The following is a 15,392-nucleotide window of genomic DNA, read 5'->3' on the forward strand; positions in this document are numbered from 1 at the left end:
GTTCTGCCCTGGCTTCATCCAAGGGGCTCAGGTGGAAAACAGAACCACTGCAGGTCCCACCGATGTCCCCACAGGGAATGAACCCCATCAGGGCACTGGGCTTACAGACTTTAGGAGACCCCTGCTGTCAGGACTGGTCTTCTTCCTTGCTCTGACATGCTGGCCAGAGATCCAGGTATCCCATCCTGACTCCACCCTCCAGGGCCTGGATTCTGGGACAGCTGGGTAGCAGTGCAAGACCCTCAGGCTCCTTTATCTGCCTCAGGGTGAGAATGTCTGAAAAGCTGCATTGGCTGATTTCAAAGGTCTGGGTGTTTCCAGCAGGTATGGGGGAAAGAAAGGGGTGTGAGGTTCCTACATCTGCAGGACTTTCCCAGGGTAAAGAGCTGTGCCTTCCCCTGGCCAGTCCACTCCCCACACCATCCACCTAGGAAACTCAGATCCAGGAGTATGAGGGCCAAGGCTCTCCCCTTGCTTATCTGTGACTTCCCATTCCCACAGCGAGGAGCCTGGTTCCCACCATCTGCCCTTTATCAACTCATTTCTCTTTTCCAGGTTCCATTCACGGTGGTTTCAGAATTGTTAGCTACTACACCCTGGGAAGAACTTTATAATACAAAGCCCACAGTTTAACAGTGGTCCATTCTGCCTTTGCAGAATTATTCTGTGCATTTCCAAAGTTAACTTAGGCCAGCACCTCTTGCCCACCACCGACTGTGAGTTTTTACACCCATTTCTAATACAGTTAGATTCTGTCACATTGTGTGTTCCACCCTGCGATGCTGCTACACCCTAAACAGCTAAATTTGAATAGATTATGATTGACCTTTGGGCTGTGCAAAGGTGTGGGCTTAGACACAATCATAGTGACACCAACCTAAAGTTTCACATGGAATACTTCAACCCCCCACCCCCACCCCATGATCTGCTTATGTATGTAGTTTTGCCTTTTCCATAATTGTCCTAAATAGGGTCCTACTGAGTGCAGCCTCCTCAGACTGGATTCTTTTACTTAGTAATATACAAGTAAGATTTACCCTTGTCTTTCCATGGGTTGACAGTTTAATTTCTACTGCTGAGGAGTATTCCACTGCGTGTGTGTGGGAGGAAAACCAGTTCTCTCTCTCCCCTTCTAGGCTCTTGGTTAATACCGCCCCCCACCCCCTAGTAAGACAGATTACCGGGAGAAAAAGAAGCAAGTTTAATAACATGCATACCTCCTGTATACAGGGGAGATACCCAGGAACACTGAGTCCCTCCCCAAAATGGCCAGAGGCATCACCTTAAGTATCACCTTCAGCTAAAAACAAAAGCGAGGCCTGGGGAGGGAGGAAGTCATTTATGGCAGGTTGTCATGAAAGCTCAGCAAACAAGGGTGTAAGGTTTAAAGTTTGTGTCTGTTCACTTCATTCCGTATGGCTTCCAGTTAATTGTTTCTGAAGTATTTGGAGAGGTTGCAGATATTTGGCTCTATTTCAGTTTGAATTTCCAGTTTAAAGGATTGAGCAGAGCCGCTGTCAGGGCGGCGCCTCCAATGGCTGTGAGGGCGGCTGGGTCTGCGCTTTCCCATTGGCTGGAGGGGCCCGGAGCCCGCCTCTCCCAGCTGCGGTGGGAACTCGGTTGCGTTCTGCCTGAGGATCTGGCGTCCTGCGCAGCTGCCTGGGGCTGCAACTCCTCTGGACCTGCCGGGGCTTTGAGACAACAGGGGGTTATGTCCACGCTGACTGGAGACCAGTCTCCTCAGTACCCAACAGGAGGTGCTGCACTGAGGGAAGGTGAGGAGGAAGGAAAAGTGAGGGAAAGTGAGGAGAAGCTTCCTGTGAGGGGCTGACGGCTGAGAAGAGGGCCTCCTCAGAGGCCCCGGGAGAGGAAGGGCTGGATGTGGGAAGCTGTGGGTTTTAGTCAGATTCTGAGTGTGGTGCAGACAGTGTGCCGTGTCCTTCTTTGGTGTGTGGTGTCCAGTTTTCCCGGCACCATTCATCGAGGGGACTGTCCTTTCCCCGGTGCAGGTTCCTGGCTCCTTTCTTGTGAGTTAACTGACCACATCCCCGTAGGTTTGTTTGCAGACTCTCTCTGGTCCATGTCCCTGTGTTGTGCCAATTCCACACCTTTTAGGTCACTGTGCTTTTGTAATGCCGTGTGAAGTCAGGGAAGGAGATGCCTCCAGCCTGTTTCCCTTTTGTAGAATCTCTCTGGCTGTTCAGGGTCCTTTGTGTTTCCACATGAATGTTAGGAATGTTTGTTCTGTTTCTGTGAAAAATACCACTGAAGTTTATTTTATTTTACTGAAGTATAGTCAATTCATGATGTTCTGTTATTTTCTGGTGTAGGGCATAGTGATTTGACGAGGCTTGCTTTGAGTTTGAGCACTGCTTTGGGTAGAACGGACATTTTAACAACATTAATTCTTTCTGTCCATGAGCAGAGGGTATCCTTCCATTTATTTGTGTCTGTTCAGTTTCTTTCCTCAGTGTCTTATAATTTTTAGTGTGCAGGTCTTTCACATCCTTGATTCAATTTATTGATAGGTATTTTTTTGGATGCAATTGTAAATGGGATTTTAAAAAATGTCTCTTTCTGGTGTTTCATTATTAATGTATAGAAAGGCAACTGATTTTTGTGTATTGATTTTGTACCTTGTAGCTTTACGGAAATGATTTATTAGTTCTAACAGGTTTTTGATGGTTTGATGTGGAAAACTAGAAATCAGAATTCACCCTGTTTGGGTGAACTGGGTCGCGTTAAGGGTGGGCCTCTATAGGGAAATCTGATGTCTTCTCTGCTTTTTTGGTGTGGTATTGACATGGTTGTTTTCAAAAGTAATTTAGTTTTTAATAAAGTTTCTTAGAAAGTTATCTTATAATGTTCTTTATAAAATACTTTAAATAGCATTTCCCGGTACTCACATTTGCCACTTCACATAAAATACTCCTGTGGGTTTTACCTAACACTGGGATACTCCCCCAGGGAACCAGCACATAAACCCCAAATGAAGAAATTTTATGGTTCACCTTGTAATCCCATCCACAGGTCCACTTCAGCCTTCCCCTTTGCCCCAACTTATGGAAATCCTTTTTTCCATTCTGTGACAGTTTTCTTTTCCTGAAACTTACTGAGAGTTTCCCTCTTTTTCAAAATCTTAATGGATTTAAAGCACACAAGATGAGTACGATCCGGGTGGCATCTTCTGTGTGTCTCCTTTCACTTAGAATGTTTTCAATCTTAATCCAATTTGAATCATTAGTGATTCATTCGCATTTTTCATTGTCATTAAAAATACAGAACATAACACTTACCGTTTAAACCATTTAACTATGCAGTTCTATGGTATTAACTAGATTCACATTGTTGTACAGATGCCTCACCATCCATCTCCAGAACTTACTCATTTTCCCCAAGTGAAGGAAGCCCTGTGTCCAGTGAACACTGACTCCCCTCAGCCCCTGGCAGTGACACTCTTTCTGTCTCTGCATCTGACTTCTCTGGATGCCTTGAACAAGGGGAATCCTGTAATATTTGTCCTTCTGTGTCTGGCTTATTTCACTTAGCATATTGACTTCAAGATTTATCCACGTTGCAGCATGTGTCATAATTTCCTTAGTTTTTAAGGCTGTGCAGTATCCCATTGTGTATACACCACATGTACTTTATCCATTCATCCACTGATGGACAGGTGAGTTGTTTCCACCTTTTGCTGTTGTGATTAGTGCTGCCATGGATATGGGTGTACCCATTTCTATTCCAGTTCCTGCTTTCAAATATTTTGAACATATATCCTGAAGTGGCATTGATGGATCACATGTCAACCCCATGTGTAAGTTTTTGAGGAGCTCCTGTATGGTTCTCCACCATGGCTGCACCATTTTAGTCCTTTATATGGCAGAATAACATGCCAGTTTATGGATGTACCCTGTCTGTTTATCTGTTTAGCCTTTGATGGACATTTCAATTGTTCTACCTTTGGGGCCATTGCGCATAGTGCTGCTGTGAATATTTGTGTGCCTTTTTTTGTTTGAACACCTATTTTTAATGTTTTGGGGTCTACATCTAGGAGTGTAGTTGTTGAGCCATAAGGTAACTGTATTTTTATCTTTTTGAGGAAATGACCAACTGGAAACATGGGCTGTAGGATTTTCCAATTTTTCAAGTAATGTTTAAAAGTTTCAATTTCTGTACATTTTTGCCAATATTTGTTTTTAGTTTTCTGGATTGTAGGGCTTCTAGTGTGCTTGAAGCTGCATGGCATTATGGTATTCATTTACATTTCCATCATGACTGATTTTAAACATTTTTTCATCTGCTTGTTGACAATTTGTCTTGTCTGGAGAAGGGTCTATTTAAAAAATATTTAATTTTATTTATTTATTGGTTTTTCTTGTTTTTCACTTTTATTAGGTGGATTATTACTCTTTGACTGCACATATACATTATATTGCATGTAAATACATATATACAATATACTGTACTTTTTTTTTTTAGTTTACATATAGAGAAGGGTGTATTTAAGTCCTTTTACCATGTTAAAAATTGGGCTTGTTTTGTCTTTTTATGAGTTGTGAAAGTTCTTGATATATTCTTGATAAAATTTTTTTCAAGTATATAATGTGCAAATATTTTCTTTGATTTTGTGTGCTGTCTTTTCAGTTTCTGGATAACATCTTTGATGTACAAATGTCTTTAATTTTGAGGAAAGGCAATTTATTATTTTCTTTCCTTGCTTGCGTTTGTTATCAGATCTAAAAAAATTGCTAACTTCAAGGTCATGATGACTTATCCCCATTGTTTCTTTGAGAGTTTATACATCTTCCCTCCCTATCTGTGAGGTATTGGTTCCAGGACACCCTGTGGATACTAAATATCTGTTGATGCTCAAGCCCATTATATAAAGTGGCGTAGTATTGGCAAATAATCTAAGCACAGCTTCCTGTATACTTAAAATAATCTCTAGATCACTTATACCAAATAATACAATGTAAATTGTATGTAAATAATTATGAAGAAAATATAGTGTTATTTAAATAGTTTCTGGCATGCCACAAATTCAAATTTTTCTTTATGGAACTTTCTCAAATTATTATTATTATTTTTTTATCTGAAGGAGACTGATTCTGCAAATGTGGAATCAGCAGATGAGGGCTGATTGTCACTTTACCACTCTTTAAATTTAAGCTTTTTATGTATCTTGAGTTAATTTTGCATGTGGTATGAAACAGGGATCCAATTTCATTTCTCTTAGAAATGAAAAAATTTCACTGGATAGACAATTGCCTGGCACCACTTGTTGAAAACACAATCCCCCCCCCCCAATTTAATGTTGCCCACTGTGGTAAAAAAAAAAATAAATAAATAAATGGATGTGTCTTTTCACATTAGAGTTTTGCTCTGGATACACGCCCAGCAGTGGGATCTTGGACTTTTCTTGCTTCTGACCTAAGCAGGAGAAGGTCACTATGTGGAACCTACACTTCAGGAGAGGGGGCTTTAGCTCCACCTCCTTGATGGATGTCATGGATTGTTAGGAATTCTTCTGCATAGGAGTTCTCCATTCAATCCCATCTATTAAACAACAACAACAACAACAACAACAACAACAACAAAACCCAACAACCTATGTCATCATTTAACTTCACCATTGTGGATGCCTGAATAGTTATTTCAGTCTTTTGGTTATAATCCAGCACTACAGGTTTGGTTGCTCAGTTTATTCCTGCTTTGGCTACTAAGAACTCTTTCATTGGCTCCTGTTTTCTTTTGAGGTCATTCCATATTTTGGGTTTTTCCACCATGGTGCTTCCTTACTTTCTGATACAAGATTCAAGATGATCCTGGCTCATATATTGACTGTCTCAGTCCTAGTATAAGCCATTTCTTCAAAGAGTCCTGATTCCTTTAATTAAAGAATGGTATTAAGAACTTACATATGGGAGGAAAATGTTCTCAGCTGACAATGCAAGGAAATGTGTGCATGTGTTCCCACCTTAGTGTATTGTTGTTGCTCAGGGACCACCACCCACCCCCCAACCCCAACCTGCCTTCAACCACATAGTGTTTTAAATTTAAGTTACTTAGAAATGGCCAAAGCAAGAGGGACACTCTGACCCCCGCTCTATCTCCCTAAAAGCAGGAAATAAGCCTGTCATGTGAAAGGTTCAGAGGCGCATATAAACATAACTTGTAACTTTTTAAATTTACAACCCCAAGCCCAAACTCTGTTTAGATTCTTCATTGAGTACCCAAAAGCTACACTTCTTTGGGCTGTCAATTCCTAACAAATTTATAGTTTTCTAGATGTATACTTCTTCTAGATGTATACCTCTTACTTCTCATTTCTATGAGACTTGTGTGTGTAGGAATTAAAATGTCTTTTTCTTCTGCTGCTCTGTCTTGTGTTAGTTTTATTATTTGTCCAGCCACAAGAAGTCAAGAGGGAGAGAGAGTGAAATTTCCCCCTTCCCAATAGTATACACTCCTAATTATAAAGATTTCTATGTGGAAATGCCTGTATTCATATTAAGCAGAAGACGGGTTTATACTGATGCCTCCAACTTGATCCATTATCTTATGGACAGTGTACATCTCCTCCCCGCTTATCTGTAACTCCCAGTCAGACAGTAGAATCCTGGTTCCCACTGTCTTCAGTCCATTCAATTCATTTCTCATTCTGCTCCAGATGAGTGGTTTCAGCATTCTTAGCTCCTGCCCCTGTGGGATGGATCTTACAGATCCCACTGTTTACATGCAGTATGTTTTCCCTTTAGTCTACACGTTCCATTCATTCCTGCAGTCACTGAGGCTGGCACATTCTGCTCCACCAGCAGCAGTGGGTGTTTTCATTCATTTCTAATACAGATCCTTTGTTACATCCTGTATTACATCCTGTGACACTACCGCTTACTTGATCACTTAATTGACTTATTTCTGTAAAAAATGAAAATGTCCCTCACAAAATGACAACCTCTACTCAGTTTTCTGAGAGTCTTTAAAAAAAATTACTCAGATTGCAGTAGTCACTAGGCTACAGACCTATTTGGGGGGTGGCATATTCTGCTCCCCATGACATGAATGTGCCCTACTTCACTTAGGAGTTCATCTACAGATGGGCATACTGATCACTTGAGTTTCTAAGCCGTTATGAATAGACCTCCTGTGCATTACTTGATGTTTTTGTTTGAACAGTTTTTCAAAGCAGATGTCTAAATTCAAGAGCTGGCTTTTGGGGGGACTCTAAGTTGAGAATGCTTAGCTTTGGGAGAAACTGCCAAACTGTCTTCCAAAGTTGGCCATACCTGTTTTCCACTAGGATCTTGAATATATTTTTGCATGATTATTTACTATCTGTATACCTTCTTTAGCTTGATGTTTGTTTCTATCTTTACCCATTTTAGTGGAGTTGTTTGCCCATTTTAGTGGAGTTGTTTGTTTTAGATTTTATTGGTATAATCTGAGTACAAATCCTTTATCAGATATGCATTTTGCAAATACTTTCTCCTAGTGTGTGGTCTCTCTTTTGCCTTTATGAATAAGACCTTTCACAGAGTAGAAGTTTATAGTTCTATAAAGTCCACATTATTAATTTTGTGTTGATTTGTTCATGGGCATTTGTTGTTGTGAGTTAAAACTCATCACCAGGCCCAAGATCTTACAGATTTTCTCCCTTTTCCTTTTAAGACTCTTATAGTTTTGCCATTTAAATTTGTCTATGGGCAATCATGAGTGAATTTTGCTACCAGTTGTAGTTTGTGTCTATGTTCTCTTCATTCTATATGTTTTTTTAAATGAATTGCTCCTGAACCAGTTTTTGAGACAACATAGTGAGCTATTTGACTGTGTTTCAGTTTGGATTTCCAAAGGCACTACGTAGAGCAGAACTGCATTCAGGATGAGGTCTCTGGGCTTTGTGAACTCAGCGTCCCCTGAACTTTTTTTTATGGTTCACAATGGGGCACCAGATCCACCTCTGACCCACAGGGCACAGGTGAATTCTGCCCATGGACTTAGCCCCTTGCACAGCCGGCAGGGGCTTGGTCTCTTCAGGACTGTCAGGGCTTCATCTTCTAGACAGTGGGGCTGTGTCCATGCTGTCATGGGCTGAGTTTTCTTGGGCATTGCTGTGAAAAGGCACAATAAGAGGGAAAAAAGACAAAGTGGGGAGAAGCTTTCTGTGTGCAGCTGACTGCTCAGGGGAGTTCTGTCTTCAGAGGAACCTCAGAAAGAGGTTGATGTGGAAAACTGTGGGGTTTTAGTTAGTTTTGTGTGCAATCGAGATGGTGACCAGTGATGTTCTTTGGTGCATGGTGTCCCATTTTCTGGGCAATGTTTATTGTGTGGAGTGTCCTTCCCTCTTTGTATGTCCTTGGTCCCATTTTCATGAATTAACTGACCACAGCCATGTGGATTTATTTCTGGGCTCTTTATGCAGTTACTCTCATCCATGTGTCTGTGCTTGTGCTATTTCCTCACTGTTGTGGTTACTACAGCTCCGTGATACAGTTTGATGCTAGGGAGGGAGAAGCCTCCAGCTGTGTCCTTCTTTCTCAGAACTTCTTTGGCTTTTCAGGGTCCTTAGTTGTTCTATATTAATAATAAGATTATCATTTCTATTTCAATGAAACATATCATTGAATATTATATTGATATTGCAGTGAATTTGTTGATATCTTTTGGTAGAAACAATAATTTAATAATAGTAATTCTTCCAATCCAGGAGCACAGAATATTTTTTCTGTTTATTTTTGTCTTCTTTAACTTCTTTTTCAATGGTTTATAGTTTTTTGAGCATAGGTCTTTCACATCCTTGGTTAAATTCCTAGATATTTTATTCTTTTTGATACAGTTATAAACGTGATTGTTCCCTTAAATTTTCCTTCTAATGGTTTATTATTAGTGTATAGAAATGCAACTGATTTTTCTACACTGATTTCATATTGAACTTTACTGAATTTATTTATTTTAACAACTGTTTGTTAAGTGTTGTGGAAAATTGTAATTTTAAAATCTCACTGTTTCTCCTGCATCCCAGGTCGTGCACAGGATCCAAGACTTGCTGGCTACGGGTGTACTCATCCCACAGTGCCTCTTAATAACAAGTGGACTCCTACAAGGGCAATGAGCATCACAACTTTGGTTGACCTTGGTCTAGGTAAGTCTTGTCTTCTATAGCAAGGTTTGATGTCTGTCTTATCAGCTTCTCTGCCATGGTATTGATATGGTTGTTTTGAAAAGTAATGGACTTTCCAGTAATTTCTACGATGGTAAATACTACTCACTGTTGCCACTTTATACAAAATACTGTAGGGTGTTTTACCCAAAACAGGGATAGTCTCCTGAGGAGCCATCATATAACCCACCAGTGAAGAAGCTGTGTGGCATCCGCATCACTGTGTGACCTGCTGGCCCCTTCATCTGCCACCACTTGGTGCAGCTGCTGTTCTCTGTTTCTGGGTTTGTTACTGAGACTCTCACTTTGACAACCTTGATGGATGTGAAGCACACATGATGCCCATGTGATATGGGAGAAATTTATGGCTCTTTTCACTAGGGAGCTTTTCAGTGTTTATTAATGGTGTAAATAGTATCAGTACTACATTCCTACATTATTTTCATTGTGATTAAAAATACATAATATGACACTTTTAATTGAAATCATTTCAAGTACACATTTCTGTGGTATTAACTACTTTTACATAATTGTACAAACAAATTCAAGATCTTGTGTGCCTACTTTCAGCATGGGAGATGCCCAGGAAATTGAGTAATTCCCTGAGATTGCCCAAGACATCACCTGAAATGCCATCTTTCTCTAATACCAAAAGAAAGGAAGGTTATGTTCATTATATAGATTTAAATCTTAGCCTTCTCTATTGACAAGTTTCCTGAGGTTTAATCTTCCTTCTATGCCTGGTACAGAAAGGGAAATTACTTTTCAAGTGGAGATTTCCCTTATAAATGTAAATTTGCCAGACAAAAGGCAGTCTTGACTTGGGTATCATAGAGTTTCATGTGTCTTATTTTTTAAGAAATCTATCCATTGTAATCTTCATGCCAAAGAGATATATTTCAGGGTGTCACTTGCCCTCACTTGCCCTCTTTCCATGGGTGTGCCCCAGCTTGCTTATGTATTCATGCACGGAAGGACATCCTCATATTTTAAAGTTTTGCCATTATGAGTAGAGTTGTTGTGCATAATTGCATGCTAGTTTTTATTTGAACACTTTTTCAAAGCAATTGTCTAAATACTAGAGGTGCAATGTTGAATTCTCAGGTGAGCCTTGAATAGCTTTAGAAAAAACTGCCAAACTGTCTTTCTGGCCCTCAAGGTGCACGTGTCTCACTGGTGGGTTTGGCTCCTGTGGGAACTTGGCTTCTTGTGGGGCTGGTGGAGGCTGGGTCTCTTCAGGAGTCACCATGGTCTCAGCTTCAGGACAACGCTCGACCAACCAAGTCCACCCAGACAGGAGCTGGATGTCTTCAAGAATCACCAGGAGAACCGATAAACAAGATTATACTGTATAGCACAGGGAAATATATACAAGATCTTATGGTAACTCACAGAGGAAAAAAATGTGACAATGAATATATATATGTTCATGTATAACTGAAAAATTGTGCTCTTCACTGGAATTTGACACAACATTGTAAAATGATTATAAATCAATAAAAAATGTTTAAAATAATCACCAGGAGGCATCGCTGTGAGAATAAAACGTGAGGAGAAAGTGGGGAGAGGCTTCCTGTGTGTGATTACAACTAAGGAGGTCCATCTTCAGAGGATCCAGCAGAGAAGGGGCTTGATGTGGAAAATTTTTGGATTTACTTGATTTTGTGTTTAGTGTTGACTGTGTCTAGTGTCATTTGGGGGGGTATGGTGTCCAATGTTCTTGGCACCATTTATTGAGGGGACTGTCCTTTTCCCATTTTGTGTTTTTGGCTCTTTTGCCATGAATTAACTGACAACATAAAGATGGGTTTTTTCCTGTGCTCTGTATTCTGTTCCTCTGGTCCATGTGCCTATTTCTGTGCCAATATCTTACTGTATCTCTGCTGGTGACTGTAGCTTCCTAATGTCGTGTGAAGCCAGGGAAGGAGATGCCTCCAACTGTGTTCTCCCTTCTCAAGGTTGTTTAGGCTATTCCGGGTTCTTTTTTGTTCCATGTAAATGGTAGGATTTCTTGTTTTCTGTTTCTGTGAAAAAAAGTGCCATTTGAATTTGGTAGAGTTTGCAATTAATGTGTACATTGCTTAGGCTTCGTGAATGTTACAGTAATGTTCTTCTAGTGCATGAGCACAGCTTTTATTTTGTGTGTATCCTCTTCAATTTCTTTATCAATGTTTTCTAACTTTCCATGTTCAGGCCTTTCACATGCTTGATAAATTTTATTCCTAGGTTTTTTGTTTTGTTTTTTGGTACAATTGTTAAATGGAATTGCTTTATTAATTTCTCTTTCTGAAACTTCTTTATTAGTGTATAGAAAGTCAATCGATTTTTGTGTACTGATATTGTATCATGTAGCTTTACTAAAGTTATTTATTACTTTTTAACAGGTTTTTTTTTTTTTGGTATGTTGATGTGGAAATGTAGAATTCAAAATTGCCACTTTTTTTTTTTTTTTCCACATCCAAGTCATTCACAACAACCAAGACACAGTGGCTTATGAAATTATCTTACAGTGTCTCTTAATAATATGTAGGTTCCTGCAAGGATGATTAGCTTAACCATTTTGGATCAACTGGAACTGGAGAAGGCTTGGGCTCTATAGTAAAGTTTGATGTTTTCTCTGCTTTCCTGTTATGATTTTGACATGGTTGATTTTAAAAAATTATTTACTTTCCAATAATTTTAAACATACAGAAAATGTGCAGTAGCAGTACAGTGTACTCTTCATCTGTAAGCTCAGGTTTCTCACTCATCATTGATGTAGCATGCATGCCACTTTTCATGACAATCTCTAGTGTGTTTTTATCTTGAATAGAGACACTCTGTGTCACCACATAACATCCAAGTGAGGACTCATTATGGTTTTCACTTCATAATGCAGTCCACAGGCTCAGTTCCACTGTCAGCACCTTCTCCAACTGTATGGCAATGGGTTTTCTGAATCCGATCCAATGTTTGATTTTTTCTTTTTCCCAGAACTGTTCTCAAGACTTTCCCTTATTTTCCCAACTTTGACTGAAGTAAAGGGCACAGGATGAGTGTGATCTGTATGGCTTCTTTTTCTTAGGATGTTTTCATTGTTCATCCCTGTTGTACCAAATATCAGTACTTCATGTTTTTCATTGTGATTAAATGTATTCCATATGACATGTACCATTTAAATTGCCTTAAGTATATAGTTTTATTACATTTATGTCATATAGTTCTTGGATATTAACTATGTTTACATTGTTGTAGCAATATTCTCAGCACTCATCTCCATTACTTTTTCAGTTTCCCCAAGTGAAACTGTATCCATTAGTCATGAACTCCTAACCCCCTGGCAAGTACATCGTACATTTTGTTATTGAATTAGACTTATATGGATACCTTATCTTAGAATCACAGAATGTTTGTCCTTTTCGGTTTGATTTGGTTTGTTTCCCTTGAATGACTTCAAAGTCCATCTGTATTGTAGCATGTGTCAGAATTACCTTCGTTTTAAAGGCTGAATCCTACTTAATTCTGTATATACTACATTTGTGTATGGAATCATCCATCCATGGACACTTGGGTTCCTTTCATCTTTTGGTCAGTGTGAGTAGGGCTGGTATGAACATGGCTATAGAAATGTGTTTTTCAGTCCCTGCTTTTAAACCTTTTGGGCTTATGCCCTGAAGTTGAATCAACAGATGATACATTAACTCTATGTTTGAGTTTTTGAGGAACCGCCATACTATTTTCCACAGTTGCTGCACCATTTTACTGTATTTCTTTCAATGGCAGAATTATATGACAGTTTATGGATCCACTGTACTTTGCATATCCTTTCATCCATTGATGGACATTTGAATAGTTTCTACCTTTGAGCTATTTCAAATAATGCTGCTATGACTATTAGTGTAGTGTAGCATTTTTTGTTTGGACACCTGTGTTATATTTTTTGCCATATATGCATATATATGAGGGAAGTTGCTGAACCAAGTGATAGTTGTTGGGGGAAAGCTGTGACTCGGTTATGGTCATCAGAGACCTTAGCACAGTCAAGTAACCTGTAGCTTGGATTAAATTGAATAGTATTTACCAACATCATCGACCATGATAATGTGTTATTGAGTCAGTGGTCACAGGACATTCAGAAATTACACATCCACGTCCACATGCAAATCAGTAAATAGCTTGCTTTATTACCCCTCTGCTTACTGCTTAATCTCATACTTTGTCTGTCCTTATCACCTTGCCAAACCCCACCAAACAAGGCAAAGGATGTAACTATGTAAGATTCAACTGACTCATCTAACAAACATACTGCCCTTCACCCACCCAGTTACTATAACTGCAAAGTAGCCTTTTAACTCTATCCATCTACTGTTTAGATATATAAGGCTTATATCGATAGACATACCCCTAGATCTGCTATTTACTTTGAACAAAATTAAAAATACAGTACACTGTAATAGTCTCCAAAAGAAATATCATATATTTTAATACTAATTTTAACACAATATGGACTGCTATAACAAATACCAAGATATCAGTTAAATACAAAAATCTCATATGTTGAAAATCCTACTCAGTGTGTTGATGTAGATTTAATAATTAAAGCAAGGCAGTGAAAATGCCTGGATGAGTTTACTAGCTCCATAAATATATAGAATTCATTTCGGCCTTTCTAATAACTTGTAATAAAATTAGACATGCAAGTTTCTGCATTCCCGTGAGAATGCTCTCTAAATATTTTAAAAGAGTAAAGTGTGCAGGTATCAAGCACCCTAGATATATCTTTCAATGCCTCACTGACCCATGCCCCTATGGGAAATGGCAATAAAAATTAAGCCACAAATGAAAGTTTGACTAGGTTATCGTAACAAATTAGGGTTGGTAAATTATCATGCCAGGCATCACTGTCATAACATGAACCTCAAATAATAGAAAGTCAGTGTGATGCATGCTAAAGAGTATTGTGAAATAAAGTTAAGTCCTAGCTACGGTGTGCAAAGCCATAGCTAAAGTGAAAATAAGCTACTAAAATGACTTTAACATTCCTTGTTACAGGTTAGTAAAGATTCAAAGTCGTGTCCATGTGTCAGTAAGGGGGTAGATATCCAACTATACTTCTCTTTAAATCAAAATAAAATGATTATAACAAAATTATTGGCCAAATGAATACTAGCATAATCCAAAAAACTAAAAGGATTCATGGTACTTCCTATGGTGTTTATAATTTGCAAAACCTGTTAAACCTCACCACTCTCATGAACACAGTCTATACATCTGTGTACCAGCATCTTCAGCAAACCCCCAGAAGGAGCAACAGTGATCATAATGATCAGACATAAAAACGTTAGTTCTAGGTGTAACCTATTGGGTGGGAAGATAAGGGTTTCATTTTCTACCTTGAGTACAAAATGATACATACAAAATTATGGTGGAATACCAAAGGAGAACTTAGTTGTAAATTAAGAGTGCCTAATACAGTCAGGCCATGAAGCAGGCACACTCATCACCCTTCTCAAATAGCGATACATTTTCATAACCCATTAATAAGCAGTAGACATTAAAAAGGAGAGGAGTCCTTACAAGGTGGGCACACTGGAGAGTGTGCTTGGATACATTGAAGTGTAGTTTAAAGAAAAGCACCTGGTTTACACCCAGTCGATTCCATACTTCATGGAAAGTTTGAACTAAAACTAGCCGAGGCTTCCCACCAAATTTAACTGTCATAAGTAAATTAAAGATTCATTTAACAGCTAATGCACAGAAAACAGACATTTAAATCTGGTAGCATAAATTACCATTAGGGAATGATGAAATAAGTTAAGTACCTTGAACCCAGATGAGGTACTTATGAACAGTTTAGTGGAAAAGACTCATCTATATGTAAAATAGAAGATCTATGAGTAGAGGTAATAACCCTAACAAGGCTGCTGACAGTATGTTGTCCATTAAAGAATTTTAGTTCAGTTTTAATGATTAATTAAGAATATAACTTAAAATATAATTTTCAATTTTTTTTTATAAAAGGCACAGGTTTTTAGTTACAGGATAAAAACTCTAGAGTATCAGTATAAACAATGTTGTAGTTGGCTTAAAAACAGCCACCCTTTAAGAAAGTATTCAAGGTTGGGAGGGTATAGCTCAGTGGTAGAGTGTGTGCATAGCATGCACAAGGTCCTGGGTTCAATCCCCGGGACCTCCATTAAGGAAATAAATAAACCTATTTGCCACCCCCCTAAAAAAGGGCAAGTATTCAAGGTCA

The 15,392-nt window shown here is 38.9% G+C and overlaps 1 long non-coding RNA gene across 1 annotated transcript; it reads left to right on the forward strand.

Annotated features, from left to right (window-relative positions):
- Window positions 1–1,631: 1,631 nt before the first annotated feature.
- Window positions 1,632–11,378, forward strand: LOC116149427 (uncharacterized). The gene is made up of 3 exons (XR_004133041.2): window positions 1,632–1,775; window positions 9,020–9,139; window positions 10,317–11,378. It is a non-coding gene; the product is annotated as an uncharacterized LOC116149427 (long non-coding RNA).
- The last annotated feature ends 4,014 nt before the right edge of the window (window positions 11,379–15,392 follow it).

Source organism: Camelus dromedarius, chromosome 29 (genome assembly GCF_036321535.1).
Source record: "Camelus dromedarius isolate mCamDro1 chromosome 29, mCamDro1.pat, whole genome shotgun sequence".
In the NCBI taxonomy this organism is placed as follows: domain Eukaryota; kingdom Metazoa; phylum Chordata; class Mammalia; order Artiodactyla; family Camelidae; genus Camelus; species Camelus dromedarius.